Here is a 13,360-nt window from a genome sequence, read left to right on the forward strand (position 1 = left end):
CCTAGCGCCCCCCTACCCTGTAAGTGACTTGCTTGTAGACTCTCCCGAAGTATCCTAAAACTTTAAAATTCCAACCGCGACTTGCTCCATTGAAGTCTATTGGGATCCGCGGCTGTGTTCTCACACTGCATGCGTCTCCTGTGGGTCCTTTACTTTCCTGCCTTGGGTGGATTAGTGAGGCCCCAGCGCTTCTGAAGGCCCTAGGCCTTCTCCCTTCTCAAGTCATTCTTCTTATACCTCTTTTTTAGTATATGGTCTAGTACGCCCCTAGGGCCCCAGCCATATAAGTGCTTAATTTGTTGTGAAACGTTGATTTGTGCATATGTTCATGACTTCTAATCTCATAAAGAGATTAGTAGAGTGTGTCTAGTAATAAAAACATATATATTTTATATATATACCTGTGTGGTGTCCTTTCATTTGGTAATTCAAGAGATTATAAGGTAAGGCAAGCTGCTTTACATTCCTCTAAAGACTTAGCCTGAAGGCTGCTCTCCACAGCTACCACTAGGATAGCTTTCTTTAAAATGTTTTCTTAAACCTATCTACCATAAGAGTCGAATTGTACTTGTGAAAGGTGGCCACTTTAACTAGTGACCAGCATATACCAGGCCAACTTCTCACACCTTATTTGTGTGGATGCGCCAAGTGCCTATGACATGGAAAGGCCAAAAATGGTTAGTTATTGAGGGGGGCCCAAAGCGGGTCCAAAAGGGCAGTTTGTTTATACGTTTTTAGGCTGATGCTACTTTAGGCACCTACACAAGTGAGGTATCATTTTTCTCGGGAGACTAAGGTGAATGCTGGGTTGTAGGAAATTTGTGTCTGTACGGTGATCCTACAACTTACCCACACAGAAATGTGAGGAAAATGTGACTTTGTAAGTAAATTTGATGTTTGCGGGGAATCCTGGGTAAGAAAACGCTGGGGGATCCATGCAAGTGACACCACCAACCAAGAGTCAGTACATACACACTGCTATCCATGCCCATCACCAGCCAAGTGCCATCCATGCACACCGCCAGCCAAGCGCCATCCACACACACCACCAGCCAAGTGCCATCCATGCTCACCGCCAGCCAAGCGCCATTCACCAGCCAAATGCCATCCATTCACACAGTCAACCAAGCACTATGCACGCACACTGCCAGCCAAGTGCCACCCACACACTCCACCAGCCAAGCGCCATCCCCGCACACCACCAGCCAAGGACCATCCATGCACACCGTCAGCCGAGTGCCAATCCACGTACACTGCCAGCCAAGCGCCACTCCAGGCACACCAGCAGGCAAGCGCCAATCTACACACACCGTCATCAAGCGTGATTCCACAAACACCATTAGCCAAATGCAGATCCACACACACTGCCAGCAAAATGCCAGACAAAGGTCAGAACACACAAACCATCCCCTTAACACCAGTTCACACACAAACTCTCCCTGGTGTTGAGTGGTGATCTGCCCTACTAGGGGGCAGATAAGACTAAGAATGTCACTAAAATAGCCAAAATGTGTGCCTAAAAAAGAGGAGTGACCCTTGCCTATGGAGCTTCTCCCTGACATGCCCATACACATATCCCTGGAGCCTAGTGGGCTTTCTGCCCCCCAGTGGGGCAGATACGGGGTTATTGCCCTGGTCTGCCTACTGGGGGGCAGAAATACTTTTTTGGGGGTGGGGGCATTGGCATGCCCATTCTCTGCAGCCCCCACCTCTATGTATGAAAAACCATCGCAATCCTGGGTGCCCAGTGGGCTTTCTGCCCCCCGGGGGGCGATCAGGGACTATTGCCCCCATTGCCGAGGTAGTCCTCCTGAGGCCTGAGCCGGGAGAGACCAATGGTGAGACACTCTGCTGAATTTGACATTTTTATTTCTTTTCTTTTAAAATACCTTGCACATACCTTTTTTACTTCGCGCCGGCACTTGCACTTTAGTGTGGCTGTCACTCCCGGAGTCCGCTCTCAGAACGCGGGACCTCCATCTTGGGAGAAGTGTTGTTAGCGGGCTAGTCTTTATGGCCTGGGAGGGAGATAAAAGGGTGACTGGCACATGCTTGCTTTCTGTAGTCCTCCTGAGGCCTGAGCCGGGAGAGACCAACGGTGAGACACTCTGCAGAATTTGACATTTTTAATACTTTGCTTTTAAAATACCTTGCACATAACTTTTTTACTTCGCGCCAGCACTTGCACTTTAGCGTGGCTGTCACTCCCGGGGTCCGATCTCAGAACGCGGGACCGCCATCTTGGGAGAAGTGTTGTTAGCGGGCTAGTCTTAACGGCCCGGGGGGAGATAAAAGGGTGAATGGCACGCACGCGCAGTGGACTCCCGCCGAAGGCGCGCCTAAGGCAAGCCCGTCTGCGCCCGTCCGCGTCTGGCCTGCGCCTAGTGTTATAACCCCTGTGCGATTTTCTAAAGCACAGAGGCACATAACATATTCAAGAGAGCAATTGTTAATGTTGAATCAAAACGTTAAAGTCCTCTGTAACACGTCACTTGATCTCAGGAGTGAGAGATGTGAACATTGTGAGTTGCACTTCAGTTATAACAAGGTAAAGGAAAGGACTACTCAGGAAACACCTAAAAGTATGGTAAACTTGAAAGCGTGTAAGCAGTGCTAATTAATGCACTCTCATTGATAAAACATAGCACAGAATTAGCAGATTTGCTAGAAAGTCAAAGTTTAGATTTGGCGTTTATAACCGAAACCTGGGCAGATGCTGCATCAAATCCAGAGCTGACGTTAGCACTTCCTGCAGGTCACTCTATGATTAAAGCTGGTAGAGAGCATAAGCAGGGGGGGCTTGCTATCATCACCAGAGAAGGATTGAGAGTGACTGGATGTGCGAAAGGGAGCTCACCAGATTGTGAAACACTAGCTTTCCAGATAACACTCAATAATAATTATACGTTAAAAGGACTTCTCATATATCGTCCGCCGAGAGCTCGAACTCCGCTGATGGAAAATATTAGCCCCTTTTTGGAGTCCAGCGTAAATTGCTCAGACTTTACAGTATTAGGAGATTTTAATTTTCATCTAGAAAGGGAAGATGATAATAACACTGCTGCGCTTATTAACTCAATGGCAAGTTTTTCCTTGGGACAGATAGTTAGGCAAGAGACTCATATTGCAGGGCATACCCTGGACGGAATTTTTACATCCAATCCTAGGATAGAAGTGTCGGAAGTTATACCTGTTATATGGTCATATCACTATGCCATAATATTTACCGTACAGGATAACTGGCAATCAACGATACCAACCGATACCAAGGCTAGAGCAGTTTATCAAGATTGGGCAAAAATTAATATCTCAAAGCTACAAGCGGTATTAGAAGCATCAAAGCCAAACCTAGAGCCAGACTCGAATGCTATGGTTAATAGAATAAACTCTTGGGTTAAGGCAGCTGTAGATATTAACAAAAGTCTAATTGGCCGCACTCTGCTCGTCCTACCAGCGTGTTACCCCAAAGCGTTGTGGTCCATGTAGTCAGCGTCGGCGGGTACGCCTCTGCCCAAGTCTTGAGTCAAAGTGAGTGTTGCGTTAGCCATCCCTGGACACGTGTTTCGAGGTAGTTGCCTCTCGTCAGCAGGGAGTAGGTGAGTGTATAGGGTTGCTGCGTAGGCTACCAAAATAAGTTTTCTCAGGTAAAGTACCCCTCGTGGCGCGCAGGTGCGTATCCATGAGCTCGTCAGCTCCACCGGCTCGAGGGAGCCTGAATATTAACAAAAGTCTAATTGGCCGCACTCTGCTCGTCCTACCAGCGTGTTACCCCAAAGCGTTGTGGTCCATGTAGTCAGCGTCGGCGGGTACGCCTCTGCTCAAGTCTTGAGTGAAAGTGAGTGTTGCGTTAGCCATCCTTGGACACGTGTTTCGAGGTAGTTGCCTCTCGTCAGCAGGGAGTAGGTGAGTGTATAGGGTTGCTGCGTAGGCTGCCAAAATAAGTTTTCTCAGGTAAAGTACCCCTCGTGGCGCGCAGGTGTGTATCCATGAGCTGGTCAGCTCCACCGGCTCGAGGGAGCCTGAATATTAACAAAAGCCTAATTGGCCGCACTCTGCTAGTCCTACCAGCCTGTTACCCCAAAGTGTTGTAGTCCATGTAGTCAGCGTCGGCGGGTACGCCTCTGCCCAAGTCTTGAGTGAAAGTGAGTGTTGCGTTAGCCATGCCTGGACACGTGTTTCGAGGTAGTTGCCTCTCGTCAGCAGGGAGTAGGTGAGGGTATAGGGTTGCTGCGTAGGCTGCCAAAATAAGTTTTCTCAGGTAAAGTACCCCTCGTGGCGCGCAGGTGCGTATCCATGAGCTCGTCAGCTCCACCGGCTCGAGGGAGCCTGAATATTAACAAAAGTCTAATTGGCCGCACTCTGCTCGTCCTACCAGCGTGTTACCCCAAAGCGTTGTGGTCCATGTAGTCAGTGTCGGCGGGTACGCCTCTGCCCAAGTCTTGAGTGAAAGTGAGTGTTGCGTTAGCCATCCCTGGACACGTGTTTCGAGGTAGTTACCTCTCGTCAGCAGGGAGTAGGTCAGTGTATAGGGTTGCTGCGTAGGCTGCCAAAATAAGTTTTCTCAGGTAAAGTACCCCTCGTGGCGCGCAAGTGCGTATCCATGAGCTCGTCAGCTCCACCGGCTCGAGGGAGCCTGAATATTAACAAAAGTCTAATTGGCCGCACTCTGCTCGTCCTACCAGCGTGTTACCCCAAAGCGTTGTGGTCCATGTAGTCAGCGTCGGCGGGTACGCCTCTGCCCAAGTCTTGAGTGAAAGTGAGTGTTGCGTTAGCCATCCCTGGACACGTGCTTCGAGGTAGTTGCCTCTCGTCAGCAGGGAGTAGGTGAGTGTATAGGGTTGCTGCGTAGGCTGCCAAAATAAGTTTTCTCAGGTAAAGTACCCCTCGTGGCGCGCAGGTGCGTATCCATGAGCTCGTCAGCTCCACCGGCTCGAGGGAGCCTGAATATTAACAAAAGTCTAATTGGCCGCACTCTGCTCGTCCTACCAGCGTGTTACCCCAAAGCGTTGTGGTCCATGTAGTCAGCGTCGGCGGGTACGCCTCTGCCCAAGTCAGCTGTAGATATAGTAGTTCAAAAGAAAAGCTCTCTGTCCAAAGGAAACGACCTTCAGAACCTTGGTTCTCTGAAAAACTTAGAGAACAGAAAAAAGCATGTAGGAGGTCTGAAAGGAGGTGGAGAGTTAATTATGACGAAGGGAGGAAAAGAGAATATGCACAGACCTTGTCAGAATACAAGAAATTGATTATTGAGGAAAAGAGTAAATACTTCACACATAAAATCTTAGAAGCCAAGAACACTAGTAAAGAGTTGTTCGACATAGTGAAAAGACTTGCTAACCTTCCAGGGAACTCTCAGAAGATGAACAGCCCGGAGGTTTGCAATATTCTAGGAGAATTTGTTACTGATAAAGTGAAGACAGTATATAAAACATTTAGTGAGAGTACTAATTCATCCTCTGACATTATCAAGCCAGGGCTACATACAACAGCATCTAGCATCCGTTTTTCCTTTCTATCGCCCACGGAGGAACAGATCATCCAAGTGGTAACGACTACTAAGTCTGGAGCCCCGTCCGATCCATGCCCTCCCAAAGTCTTTCATATGTTCACAGAAATGATTAGTGAGCAACTCCCAACAGTATTTTCGGAAATAATACTGTCAGGGCTGTTTCCAGAGGCTTGGAAAATAGCCTCAGTTCGGCCTTTACTGAAAAAAACAAGCTCGACCCCACTGAACCGGGTAGTTACCGGCCGATTTCAGGGATCCCCTTTTATTCCAAGGTGTTGGAGAAATTACTTAATAGGCAGATTACAACCTTTATTTCGGATGAAGATCTTTTAGACCATTTGCAATATGGGTTTAGAGAAGGCCATGGAAAAGAGACAGCTCTGGTGATGGCAGTAGAGGAACTTAGAAGAACATTGAACGAGGGAAGGAAGGCCGCCTTGATTTTGTTAGATCTGTCGGCGGCCTTCCATACGGTTAACCATGGAATCCTAATTGGAAGACTAGAAGAGTTGGGATTCCAAGATACCGCCATCACTCTACTATCATCATACCGAACCAACAGAACGTTTGTTGTAGAAATGGATGGACTAGCTTCCGAATCCTTTAAACTGCCATGTGGCGTGCCTCAGGGTTCTTTCCTCAGCCCCACCCTTTTTTAATATTTATGTGGCTCCTTTAGCAGCAATTATCAGGCAATGTGGCTTCTCGGTTGTTTCCTACGCCGATGACACGCAGGTGGTGGTATCAGTGTCAAATAATATTGAGGAGACAGCAGACTGTTTTAATACCTGCATGGCTCTGATCAACATTTGGATGCAAAAAAACTGCCTTAAATTAAATGGCGAAAAAACAGAGGTGTTGATACTAGGGTCAAAGACCTCCTTTTGGTCCTCAAGATGGTGGCCGGCTGATCTAGGTGACTGCCCAGTTCCTGTCACGAAGGTGAGGAACCTAGGTGTAATATTTGACGAAAGATTGACGCTTGAATGTCAAATTAAAAAGCTGGCCTCCACTTTTTGGGGTATTTTAAAAATGATTAGGAAGATCCGTCCTTTCATCCCATTGGACGCATTAAAAACAGTGGTCACAGCCCTAGCTTTATCACGATTGGACTGTGGCAAATCTTTATATGTGGGACTTCAAACACAGCTTTTACTTAGACTTCAACGAATGCAGAATGCAGCGGCAAGAATGATTTTGGATCCCCAAACACAAATCTGTTTCCCATCGACTGAAAGACCTCCACTGGCTTCCAGTGGGTAAAATAATTATATTCAAGTCTCAATGCCTGGCATATAAGGCGCTACAGAGGAAAGGGCCACTGTACTTGAGAATACATCTTAAGAAATACATGCCAGTTAGAAATTTAAGGTCAGCACAGGCACAACTGTCAATCCCCAGATATAGGCAAGCTCGCTGGGGGGGGGGGGGGGGGGGGCAGGAGTTTTTTGTTGTGAATAGCAAAGACTTGGAATTGCCTACCTATGTCAATAAAAAACAGCAAGTTACTAATGTCATTCAGAGGGCTGCTGAAAACATGGTTATTTAAGAAATGAAGGTCAGAAGCATAGTTAATTTGCAAAGGCAGCATATACGTTGGTTATAGCGCCAAGACCCCCTTGGGCATACGTGCGCTCTATCAGTCTGTAAATCAAATCAAATCAAATCAAATCTGCCTCCCAGCAGAGGCAGAATAATGGTGCCAAATTTTTTGGGGGGATGGGGGCATTGGCATGCTCATTCTGGGCAGCCCCCACCCCTTTTTATGATAAAAAACATAATCCTTGGGGGCAGATTTACAAGCCCCTTGCGTCATTTTTGCGCCGCTGTTGCGTCACTTTTCGTGACGCAGCAGCAGCGTATAAATGCGGCCCATTTACAACGTGATGCATCTAGGGAGATGCGTCACGTTGTAAAGCCCTGCGTCACATTATACCTGCGTCAGGTATAATGTATGCAGGGTGGGCGTTCCAACGCAAAAAAGCCTCGTAGAAATGACGCAGTGAAATCTACAAGATTTCACTGCGCCACTTCTAGGACGCCACTGCGTCAAATTCTTACACCTGCTTGAAGCAGGCGTAAGGAGTGACGCAGCACAGTGATGATAGGCCTCCCCCTGCATCGCTGGAGCTGCGTCGTGCTTGCGACACCACTCCAGCAATGCGTGACTTTTGCGTCAACAGATGCGTCAGAAATTCTGACGCATCTGTCAATCCTTGCGCCATGGTGCGCCGTATTGTAAATACGGCGCATCCATAGTGGCGCAAGGGTTTCTAATGGTGGGGCAGGGAAAGTGACGCATCTTTATAGATGCGTCACTTTCTTGTAAATCTGCCCCTTGGTGCCTAGTGGGCTTTCTGCTACCCCAAGGCGGCAGAAAAGGGACTATTGCCCCCATCTGCCTCTGATGGGGGGGTTGTAAGACTTTGGAATTTATTTTGGGGGGTGAGGGCATTGGCATGCCCATTTTGGGCAGCCCCCACACCTAAATATGCTATAAAATAAATCCCTGTTCCCTAGTGTGCTTTCTGACCCCCCCCCCCCCCCGGGGGCAGATTGGGGGCTTTTGCCCCTATCGGGCAGAAACACTGAATATGCCCCAAATGGATTGGGGAAGCAAAGGCCCTTGCCCAAGGGGCCTCTCCCACCTCCCTGGTGTTCAGTGGGTGGATCTCTGCTTGGGGATCATCCTCCTGCGGCGATCCCCAAGCAGGTATCCACTAGGGAGATTCTCCCCTTTCCAACAATACCTCTCCCATTTGCTTGCATGCTCGGGGACTAAGATAGCCCCCTGAGCATGTAGGCAGTGAAACTTAAATGAGTCTATTGACTCATTTCAGTATCGGTTTCAGTGAAATGGTGTCAGTGCGATGTGCACAACAGCCCTTCCCCAGCTCCCGAGGCTGTTTTGGACTGAATGAAATCCCTCTGGTGCCTGCACCAAAGGGATTTCAAGTGCCATGTGTGCGAACAGCTGGGAGCCGTCCGATGAATATGAATCGTTACAATGCGAGTCATCACAATGCGTGCCATTACAACGCGGTTGTTACACCGATGGCATTGTTACCACGCAAAGCCATTACTACTCAAGTCATTACATCAACTTGCAGTAGATGGCGTGCTTACAATAGAAATGTATAATTTACTATTCCAACTCCAGCCTACGCAACAGTAGGGAAAGTGTTGGAATAATAATCTATACTATTTCTAATGTTAGCACGCCATCTACTGCAAGTCGTTGTAACGACCGAGTTGTAATGGCATCACAATGTGATGCCTGCGTTGTAGTAGCTGTTTCCTAGCGTCCGACGCATACGAGCACTGTGGCGTCAGACGGCTCCCGGCCGTCCAACGCATGAAAGGGTTTAAGACTCAAATTAATTGAAACAAGGGCGTTTATTTAGAAGTCCCTTGCTCCGCCGGTACACCACTTTTTCCTATATTAAAAGTGACGCACCAGTGGCACAAGGGGCTTGTAAATAAGCCCCAACATGTGTGCCCCTGTAGAGGCAGGAAGACTGCAAAGTAATTGAGATTGTAAATGCAGCTGAATTCACGTTTTTAGAGGGTAGCACACTAAAAAATATTTTATCGGACACGAGAGCCCAGTCTGTAAAGACCAGGATACTAAAGAGGCCTGTACACACAATTATAGGTATTTATTTGTAACATGCATTTTCTGTCTTTTTGTACTTGAGGTATTAGTGATGAGTCATAACACAGCTCTAGAATTCATTAAACGTGTTTTCCATTTGCAGTAGCCTTTTCGTGTAAACCACAAATAAAGCTACTTCTTCAATCTTTTCTGATCATTATGGTCGGTGAAAGCCATCCTAAGTTTCTTGCAAATTACTGTGTCTGGGTCCTCCAGCTGCCACACCTCAGGGACATTTAAAGGATGTCCAAGGTTAACTGTGGTGCTTATGAATGTTTTTGTGATCACCTGTATGCCCCATGAAGCTGATTTTGGGTCTTTTTGGGGGTGCAAGTTCTTTTGGTTATACAAGGCCCGCATTACCGCCACAGGACCACAGTCTCTTCAAGTTTCTCAGCAGTAATGGTCAACAGCTATTCCATCAGTCATCATTAGAAGTTCTGCACCATTCTACTTCAGAGTAGCTGTCATCTTACAGTACTAATTTAACATATCAGTGTGGGATTTGTTGTAATTAGAGACATTCCAGGGGACTCCAACTTCAGGTTCTCATAATGAAAAATAAATAATTAATCAAGCATAATTTAAAGTGTTGGAATAACAAGCTTGGTCTCCTGTCCCAGGCAGTTTACTGTTGCACTGAGAGTTTGAAACCACATTAAGTAGGCAACTTCCTTGCAGCACCCCTGGAATTTACAACCCTTCCATTTAGGTCTCACAGACTCAGTTCTGCCAGATTCTGCCTTTTCTCACCTGAGTGGAACTTTTGTCATGGGGCAGATGCATTCGAGATAGTAGGACGCATTCACTTGGGTACTAGCTATTCACTCCCCCATCCCCCTCAGTCTAGACGATGAGAGTCATATTGGGATTATCAAGGTCTTGGAGTGCTGACGTTTCACAGAGAACATACCTAACCTTTGTTGTGGGGTTGGCCCGCCAGGTTGGTATGTACCAGCTGAAAAATATACAGTTCTTGCCATCAGTTTTATCATGGTTGGGCTATAGGCTACATTAAATAAAGTCATGTATTTACAAACTAACTCACATGAAAACATTTAAAGGAGGTCATATGAAAATTAATTGACAAAGGGCACTCACTTTTCTTCACTCCACATGGTAGGTATACAAAGCAAGCAACTACAAAGACAGGAGGAAGGGAAATCACCTCTTGTATTGTAACTCTACATAGGCAGATGGGATAAGACCAGTGCCTAACCATCACAGTCCTACAAATGGAACAACTCAAACTTGTTCAGGTCCCCAGAGCTATAACAATGGCCTGGTGGTAGGTATTAGACATTTTACATATATTAAATTAATAAAGAACTGATGCTGTCCCTAGTTAAATGAAACACAAGGTACTACCATGTGGCAGGCTGTCATAAGCGCCAGTTGTGACAATCAAGTGCCAGTGATGAGCACTGGAAAACCATGGGCTCAAAGTAAGCACTGGTTAAGGTCAAACCAGTTCTCGTCTTTACCAGGGTTAGGATGCACAAGATTACACCTTGACAGCCACAATGGCAGAGAAACATAAGGATAGCAATAGACAATACCAAACATGAAATTAAGTACTGGGGAAAGGAATATACAACCTTGCAGTACAGTTAAGCCCACGTTACAGGCCCAGACTTACTGATGCACATCACTTTTTGTAGGCACTGATGCTTCCATTCTCATTTACGGAAAATCAGCATGTTGGCAATTTTACTTATGAAATAAACCTGCAGCAAACTATTTTCCGCCAAACAATGTGTTGTCTGATTTATTTCATTTCTAGTGTGTGAAGCAGCTATTTACCATATTTGCGGGGTAGGGTTGCCTATATCAGCCCTATGTGGTTGCACACATTGCTTCCTCCTAAAAGGGCAGCCCCTTAGAGCAGCATTCCAGCAATTCACTCGTGCTTCGGTCATTGGGACCCCCGTGGGAGTTCCCCCTCTTCTGGCATTCTCCAACATTATTCCCATGCCTGGAGGGCTGGGGCCAGGTACATAAGCCTGCCTAATCCAAGTGCTGGCCTTTTTGTTCCTCACTGGACACACTGTCACCCACCCTATCCCGTACCCAGTGTGCTGGCAGGGTCGTTTTTGCTTCTTGTGCTGAACTTGTTAATAGTTTTTTTGTGTTGCAAGTGGAGTTGCAGGGTGATGTGGAGGCAGTTTGGTACCATTGGAGGGAGCAGAGCAGGGGTGCTCGATGCAAACCCCAGGAGTCTTTACAACAGGACCCTGGGATGTAAGCGCCTGTGCCCTGTTAGTCCTTTGGGCGGTTTGCAAGCCGGAGCACCTGGTTGCATGCCTTTGTCCACGCCACCCCTAAATGGTGTGAGTAAAAATTAGGGACTGGTGGTCATGGATTTAAGGGAGAAAATTCCACAAATACAAAATGGTAGCACCAAATCGGCTGGCCCACGATGCTGTTTGGTTCATCAGGCAGGTGGGCAGCTTAGGTCACTGACCACTTCCTTCTCTTGGATCCCCTGTAAATGAACCCACCGTCTTGGCATATTTCACTTATGAGATAACCCTTCAGCAAACATTTTTCCACCAAACCATGTGTTGTCCTTTTTATTTCATTTCTTGTGTGTGAAGCAGCTATTTGCCATGTTTGTGGGGTAGAGTTGCCGATATTGGCACTATGGCCTAAAAGGGCAGCCCCTTAGTGATGCATTCCGGCTCTTTACCTGCACTCCAGTCATTGGGACCCAGGTGGGAGCCCCCCCCATTTCTGGAGCTCTCCCTCATCATTTCCAGTGCCTGTGGGGCTGGGGCCAGGTACATAAACCTGCCCAACCAAGGTGCCGACCTCTTTGTTCCTCCACTGGACATGCTGTCACCCACTCTATCCCATACCCAGTGTGCAGACTGTGGCGATTTTGCTTCTGGTGCTGAACTTACTTTTTTATTTGTGTTGCGGGCGGAGTTATAGGGTGATCCGGGGGCAGTTTGGTACATAGGGGTACCATCTAAGGGAGCACAGCAGGCATGCTTGATGCCATACCCCAGGAGTCTTTACGGCAGGACCCTAGGATGTAAGCAACGCGTCCCGTTAGCCTTTTGGGTGGTTGCAAACCTGAGCAACCGGGGGCTTGCTTTTCTCTGCTCCATCCCTAAAAAGGTGTGAGTAATAATCCGGGACTGGTGGTCTTGGATTTAAGGGAGAAAACTTCCCAAATAAAAATGGTAGCACTGAATGAGTTACTGCACAGTGCTGTTTGGCTCATCAGGCATGTGGGCAGCTTGGGTCACTCACCGCTGCCTGTACTTGGATCACCCGTAAGTTAATCCACCACGTTGGCATATGTCACTCATGGAACAAACCTGCAGCAAACTGATCTGAAAGAAACACGTTAGTTATATTCCTCACCTTAGAATATCCCCAGGCGTCAGGCTGGATCCGGAAAGATTTTTTGTCAGCAATACCCTTGCGCATCACTAGGCGTCGTCTGTGGCTCCGCGTCCATCGTCGGCGTCGTAATCGCCGGGATGACATCGTCGGAGTACTTAGACGCCGCCCACGCGCGCTGACGTCAGTTCTTTTTTCCGCGCCAGTAAGCGTCGATCCGGGAAGAGCATACCCTTTTAGTCACTTTTTGACTAAACGTTTTTGAACTTTTTGGTTCCATTTTCAGTCGACCTCGACTCTGGTGCTGGTAGGGATACCTGGCTTCAAACCTTGTGACGCCTGTCACCGACTAATGTCGGTCACGGATCACCTCCACCTGTGTCTCTATTGCCTTGGGGCCGACCACGATGCCGAGTCGTGCCTCGACTGCCAGGCCTTGACCACGAAGGCTAGGTGGGAGTGGTCCCGCAAGCTGCTCGAGATCCGGCAGTCGGCTTCGCGCTGCTCAAGGTCCCGGTCGATGAGGAGGTTGAGGCACCGGTCGCGGAGCCGCAGTCATCACCGCTCATCGGGGTCAAAGTCTTCGCACTCCGGTAAGTCGAAGCACAGCAAGAAGTCGAAGAGGCGACATCGCTCTTCTGGCTCCCCTCGCCGGTCGAGCGACTCGGCTGAGGGTTCGGGTGGCACCACCCGCGCGGCTCTGTCGGAGCCGCAGGGGTCCCATCCGACCTCATACCCTCCGGTCCCTGGGTCTGACACGACTCCGGCGGAGATCAGGGACTTCCTCCCTTTCGTGGCCAAGGAAGGGGCACCCCCTCACGTCCGTCTAGCCATAGGCCGCAGAA

Source organism: Triturus cristatus, chromosome 3_2, assembly GCF_964204655.1.
Source record: "Triturus cristatus chromosome 3_2, aTriCri1.1, whole genome shotgun sequence".
In the NCBI taxonomy this organism is placed as follows: domain Eukaryota; kingdom Metazoa; phylum Chordata; class Amphibia; order Caudata; family Salamandridae; genus Triturus; species Triturus cristatus.